The sequence below is a fragment of the Lactuca saligna genome, chromosome 7 (genome assembly GCF_052625555.1).
Source record: "Lactuca saligna cultivar CGN05327 chromosome 7, ASM5262555v1, whole genome shotgun sequence".
Taxonomy (NCBI): Eukaryota; Viridiplantae; Streptophyta; class Magnoliopsida; order Asterales; family Asteraceae; genus Lactuca; species Lactuca saligna.
Genome location: NC_136423.1, coordinates 142,245,626 through 142,252,937, shown reverse-complemented (window position 1 = coordinate 142,252,937; position 7,312 = coordinate 142,245,626). Strand labels below are relative to the sequence as shown.

General features: G+C 32.0%; 1 long non-coding RNA gene across 2 annotated transcripts; it reads left to right on the top strand.

Moving 5' to 3' along the window:
- The first annotated feature begins 2,826 nt into the window (after positions 1-2,826).
- LOC145005381 (uncharacterized) lies at positions 2,827-6,388 on the top strand. Of its 2 annotated transcripts, none has more exons than XR_013662561.1 (4): positions 2,827-3,591; positions 3,794-4,069; positions 4,181-4,314; positions 6,280-6,388. It is a non-coding gene; the product is annotated as an uncharacterized LOC145005381 (long non-coding RNA). The 2 variants fall into 2 exon arrangements; XR_013662560.1 differs by having other exon boundaries at positions 5,642-6,388.
- Positions 6,389-7,312: the final 924 nt, after the last annotated feature.

The following is a 7,312-nucleotide window of genomic DNA, read 5'->3' as shown; positions in this document are numbered from 1 at the left end:
TCTAACTTGGGTGAAAAAGTCCAAAATCACAGACTGGTCCGGATTGTTGTTTGAAATGATAGGCAGTTTTGTAAAAATCACCATAAATTGTAGAAAAATCGTATGGAGATGTGCAAGTAGCCATTTTAAAGCTAAAAACTCGAACTATTTGCACCTTGTACAGTTTTGAAAACAAAAATGTTTAAGATGCCCAAGACAGTCCGTGAATGGAGTTGAACTTTTCTGATGAAGGCTGTTAGAAAAATCTAGTTATATTCTTAGTGTTTTAACTTGTATTCCCCCCCTGAAAACTTGAGAAATCATGAAAATGTAGGGGTATGAACTCACCTTGAGTGATTTCAGTAGATGATTGTTGAAGAATGGAAGTGTTTAATTCAAGAACACTTGGAGATGCCTTGAAGGTTTTCGAGAATTAAGTGTGGAAGAACACTTGAATCCAGCCTTGGATCTCGAAAATTTGTGTAGAAGAGTTTGAGAGAAAAAGTGATGTTTGTTACTTAGTGGAATGAGAGAAAATGAGGAGTGTGGTTGATTGTTCCAGCTCAAAAACGTGGGAGTGGGTGAAATTTGAGTGTAAGGGAACATTGAAGTGACATAGGTAAGGTGGGGAGGTATGGCTGGTCATAGAGTGGGTGTGGGGTGGTTGCTTGTGACTTTGATTTTTTTTTTTTTTTTTTTTTTTTTTTTAACTTGCAAGGCACAATGGAATATATTACTCCTATAAAGGAAATTGACTCAATCAAGGACGATTTCACAATTAAAGTTCGGATCATACGTCTTTGGACTCAAAAGTCAAGAACAATGTCTTATAATTGTCTATATCCCATTTTTAGTTTAATTTTCTAAATATATGTGTGGTTGTCTATGTGTGTGTATCTCTTTAAAATTCTGCAATTTCATCATTTTATGACCCCCATTTGCGAAGTTGAGTATTTATTTCCAAAAATGCGAAACTCCAGGGACAATATTTGAAATCTTCTGTTTTCTTCCCCAATTCGCATTCTACTGTGAAATACTTCGCATCTTCATTCTTACACCCTTCGCATCCCTTCGCATTAATCACCTTCGCATTTTCATTCTTACACCCTTCGCATCCCTTCGCATTAATCACCTTCGCATTTTCATTCTTACACCCTTCGCATCCCTTCGCATTAATCACCTTCGCATTTTCATTCTTACACCCTTCGCATCCCTTCGCATTAATCACCTTCGCATTAATCACCTTCTCATTTTCATTCTTACACCCTTCGCATCCCTTCGCATTAATCACCTTCGCATTTTCATTCTTACACCCTTCGCATCCCTTCGCATTAATCACCTTCGCATTTTCATTCTTACACCATTCGCATCCCTTCGCATTTTAACCTAATTAATCAAATGCGATTCACAAAATTTTTCATTCCAGATGCGAACACTCGATTGTTTTACTTTCGCAAAATGAGCATCAACAACTCCACAATCGAGTTTTTAAATTCTTGCAACCAACAATTTCATAGTCCTTGACTTCGCGTTTTTCTTCACGAATCATCCCTCAATCATCAATCCAAATGCGAATCAAAAACTCATATGTTCTTGCTTTATCGATTCATCGACCTAATACACAAGGTTAGTTGAGCTGACCGGTTTGACTCGTTGACTTTATTTGACTTTGAATTGACCAGAATTTGACGGTTGTCACACGTATTGGGAAAACATCGGGTTTTCCGGGAAAGTTCGACATTTTCACCTGTGTGATGTATACAAAGTTCAACAATTATACATGTTTTCAAAATCGACAAGCATATTTACGGATCTTCACACTTTTTTTTATAAACAAATACTCTTTTCAGAAAATATCGGATTTTCTGGGTTTTTCAAACTTCACAAAAATCAATTTTCATAACAATACTTATGAACTCACCAACATTTCATATGTTGATGTTTTTCAAAATAACTTGTATTCTCAGGTAACAGGTAAGCCGGAGAATAAGTACCAAGTCATGTCATGGTGTTTTGCTTAAGCTATCTATTAGACATTTTATGTTATGGAATTGTAACGTTTAAATAATGTACTGAATGTAAACAATATCAGTTGTAATATTCCAATGCATGGTGATGATTTGTGTTATGATTCATGTATATTCATTGTGATGGTATTCAATTTGAGTCACAAGAGCCCTCGAACGTTTCCGCCGTTCGGTTCGGGGGTGTGACAATGCCCTTCTGATGAATTTCATGCAGAGAAGGTTGAGATAAGGAGATCATTTTTCTCATTTCTTATTCATATTAGACATGGAAGGATTATACATGACAAAAGAAGATACAGTATAAGCACACTTATATAGATGTACTAGGTTAAAACCCGTGGAACCCACGAATATTAATTTTAAATAAAATTTTAATTTTAATTATGTAATAATATAACATTTTATTAATTTAGAAAACTTATGAGTTGTAATATTGCATATTTTAATAACTTTGTCATTTGTACGTGTTTAATTATACAGTAAATGCTAAGTATTTAATTATAAATGGAGTTATTTAAAACCCTGATTTTTGGTGTGAAAGCACATGTAAAAGGACATAAAATTAAAGTTGTAAAAAATCTTATTATTAGAAAACATATAAAACGAAGTAAAAAATGATTTTGTAATCTAATTCCAAAGGAGGGGCTAAAATGGTTTAACAAAATGTTTGAGATTTGAGCTTATTTTGTCAAGAATTTCCATAGGGGACTGTTTTGGTCAAACTAATAAAGTGGAAGGGCTGAACTAGTCGATTAGACCAAGAATTGAAATTGGGGGAAAGGGGTCAAGTCTCCGTTTTCTTCAATTTGAGAAAAAGAAACAACCGATCGAAGAAAGGGCTCCGATGGCGTTTGATCGGGAAAAGAAGCATGGGGATGATCTCTGGGGTTTTGTTGGACCGAAGGAAGAAGAAGGACAAAGCAGCAAGCTGCTATCGATTATTGGTGGGTGAAGCTGTGATGAGGTGAGCACTTCTGATGTTTGAATGGTCCGCAGAAAAGGGAAGAAGCAACGAGGCTACTTGCTTTCTACTCTGGCAGTAAGATGTGAAGGAGTATGGGGGAAGGTGGGCATCGAATGAGAGCGAGAGGGGAAAAGGTCTTCGGTCCTCAGTTGGTCCGAGAAGAAGTAATACGACTGAAGGTAGGAAGTGGCTCGGTGGTGGTAATCTATCGCAAATAAGGAGCAGTCGATCTACCGTGACCTCCGTGTGGTTGCTCTCTTCATCACCAGTAGTAAACCGAAGGGGTAAGGACAAAGCAGCGAGGCTGCTCTTCTTCTACTCCTATTAATGAGGTGCGAAGGAGAAGACATGTTGCCTCGTGGTTTCGCTGGAAATCTCCACCTCCGGTGGAGGTTTTATCGACTGCAACTGACGGAGAAAGAGGGTGTGCCTCTATTGTTCACCGGGAATAGCCATCTATGATGGTGTTTGGCTTGCTTTGATCAATAGCCAAGGGGTTGTTGCCTCCTCAATTTTACAGAAAAAAATAACAATTTGTGGGGTGTTGCTTGGCAGTTCACGAAGTAGAAAAACAAAAGAAGCAGGAGAAATAGTTTGGGTGTTTGTTTTGGTTGAATACAGGTGAAGGATTTCTCCTAATATGGCTGATTATTTGTGTTTCTAATATGTGTGTACTTTTGATTGATAATTGAAGCAATAACTTGACAAGATCTTATGCACATTTTTAAGTGTGAGGGAAGGGTTTGAGTGTAAAACTATATATTATATGATCTTCTCCTCTTTGAGTAGATTTTACATGATTTGATTGTATTCCTTTATGCAGTTTTGTTTTGACAGGGCTTGTAGAGGCTGCGGCTCTTCCATATCTTGGTCTTCAAATTGGTTGAAGTCTTGATGAGAAGGCAGAAATACTCTTTTTTTTTTATCAGGCGTATGACTTCTTAATATTATTTTACTATTAGATTGTTGAATTAACTTCTTATTAATAGATTAAGTTGTCTTGTTTCTTTATGTTTTTTTAGCTTCACAACAACTGTTTTACTTGCAACACTTTATAGTGTCACCAACACAAGTGGACAAAAAGACTTGTATAGCTATGGTAATTAATTAATTATCATTTTATCATACATAAGTCATAACTCATAACTCAAAACATACTGTTTTTTTTTTGTTACAAACTTATTGACATTTTATCAAATTAATTTTTCAGATTGGAGGAATCCTTTTGATTTTCAAAAAGGATAGCATTTGTGTGTTGGAATAGGTCTTGTTGGAGCCTTGATTACTATCTCACTTACTAGAGTTGCCATGGCCTTTTTCAGTGGTGAGCCACCTCAAAAAGAGGTCAGTCAATCTATATATTAAAGAATTAAAAAACTCATTTATAAATTTAAAATTTTAAATATTTTTAAAAATAGGGTGTCTACAAATAGACAATTTTTGTATATGTTGATGCTTTCATTATTATTCAAAATGCAAATATTTAACTTTTTCTAAAAAACATGAAAGTGTATAGTTTTTTATTTTCTTAATTGTTTCTATATATAGAATATGACATATGATTTATTTTTAAAGTACATTGCCATAACTGACAGGAAGGAGGGGGAACATGCAAATTTACGAATTTGCCCTCCTTCTGATAAGTTTATTAATAGGTGTGTAGAAAACAATTACTGTCAAAATACTTTCCATACCTTGAATCTGGGTTAAAAATATAATATAATACAATCACCTAATGTATAGAAATAAAGACACAAACTGGAAATTAAAATATAATGCAATAGTATAAATTTCCCAAAATAAAGATACAAAGATGTTTAAAATTAAAAAATCAAAGTAATCTTATAAAAATTAAAATCGCAACATTAATTATATGACAATGAAATTAGTCTATCATGGATAAAACATATGATTTATTCTTAAAGTACATTGCTATAAAGGTTTCAAAATACTTTCCAGACTAAGGAAATTTGAATAGAGACATACGAAAAGTTATGAATTGTAAAGTACATTGGTATAAAGGTTTCAAAACACTTTCCAGACTAACAACCTCTTTTGAATCAAAACATACGAACCAATTTGCATATTTATTAAATCTCATATGTTAAAAAATTGTAAAATTAAAAAACTGATGCTCTATCATCTGCAACTCAATCATTTATAAATTCAAACATATTCATTTTCAATTAGATATTGATTTTACCGTCTTAATAATCCTATAATGAAATATGAAAGAAATGTAGAGAGTAGAAGCAAAAAATTGAGATAATTAAAGTATTAGAGATGGATTAAAGTGTTGTATGGTTATCGAGATGCGTGGCTATCAAAATAAATGGAATACAAATTGCCGAGGAAATAAAAATATTGTTATAAAACCAAACTGAACAAAAAAATATCCATACCTTGAATCTGGGTTTCTTGTCGAGTAACTTAAATTTTATTTTGCAAATAAATTTTATTCTGAAAATATGATATGGCATATAGCATCTCTACATTAATCTAGAAATAACTCAAATTCCTGCAAATATTACAGAATTGGTCCTAATAGAAATTTTTGTATAACAAATTGACATTTTTGTAAAGAAATTGTCAAATAAGGTAACAATAACTAATTGAACGGTAAATTTTTTTAATCTGCTGCAACAAAATTCAAATTATTGCAAATGTACAGAAGAATTGAAGAAGAAGACAACTTTTTGTTATGAAGACGTGAAAGAAGATTGAAGAAGAATAGCTTTTGCAAAGTAATCTCAGAAGCAAACACTGATGCTCTATCATCTGCAACTAAACCATTTATAAATTCAAACATATTCATTTTCAATTAGAGATGGATTTTACTGTCTTAATAATCCTATAATGAAATATGAAAGAAATGTAGAGAGTAGAAGCAAAAAATTGAGATAATTAAAGTATCAGAGATGGATTAAAGTGTTGTATGGTTATCAGGATGCGTGGCTATCAAAATAAATGGAATACAAATTGCCGAGGAAATAAAAATATTGTTATAAAACCAAACTGAACAAAAAAATGTCCATACCTTGAATCTGGGTTTCTTGTCGAGTAACTTAAATTTTATTTTGCAAATAAATTTTATTCTGAAAATATGATATGGCATATAACATCTCTATATTAATCTAGAAATAACTCAAATTCCTGCAAATATTACAGAATTGGTCCTTATAGAAATTTTTGTAAAACAAATTGGCATTTTTGTAAAGAAATTGTCAAATAAGGTAACAATAACTAATTGAACAATAATTTTTTTTTTAATCTGCTGCAACAAAATTCAAATTATTGCAAATGTTACAGAAGGATTGAAGAAGAAGACAACTTTTTGTTACGAAGACGTGAAAGAAGATTGAAGAAGAATAGCTTTTGCAAAGTAATCTCAGAAGCAAAATCGTATATATATATATATATATATATATATATATATATATATATATATATATATATATATATATATATATATATATATATATATATATATATATATATATATATATCGGTATGCATTTATTTACAACAGATTTTTTGGGATTTACTTAATGGAAATTAATCAATTTCCAATTAGAAAAAAAAAACTTCCATATTTTATCGGATACAATCGATTTGAAATTTGAATCACCAATTTTAGAATATTATCTGCATATTTATATTTATTTATTGCCTATATATGTTTTTATTAATATTAATTGTGTGTAGGAATGGAAGACCATTTTCAAAATTTCAATTTAGTGAAAGAAGCAGGAAAAAATGATTATGGGCGGCTTAGTGAATGACACGTGGCTAAGAAGTACTTATTTATTATATTATGGGATTTCTCTTGGAGATAGTGATCTGTATATTTCTCATATTTTTTATGCTGATGACGTAATATTTTTTAGTGAATAGAGTCGGAAAAATATCCTTAATTTGATTAGAATTCTCCATTGTTTTTTATGGTTTTCGACCTTTAAGTGAATTTAAAAAAATCTAATCATTTCGTTGTTAATATTCCTTTCCTCTATGTGGAATAATTACGGTTTTAACAGGCGTAAAGGCTGCTAAGTTGCCTTTTTGTATTTAGGGTTACCAATTGAGGCTATGATGTCTTGGTTTTTGGGATGGAATTAGGTAATTGAAAGATTTAAGGGAATGTTGTCATTTTGTAAAATCAAGTTACTTTCCATAGCGAATCGATTTATGCTTTTAAAGTCGGTTTTGGGTTCTCTAGGTATTTACTTTATGTCTATGTTGTTTGGTGTTTTTAATAAATATCTATAAATGTTCAGGGCTAGTTTTTTCTAGGGCGAGGAGGAAAGCTTCATTGGATCAAATGGGATGCTGTTTTGGCTAATCA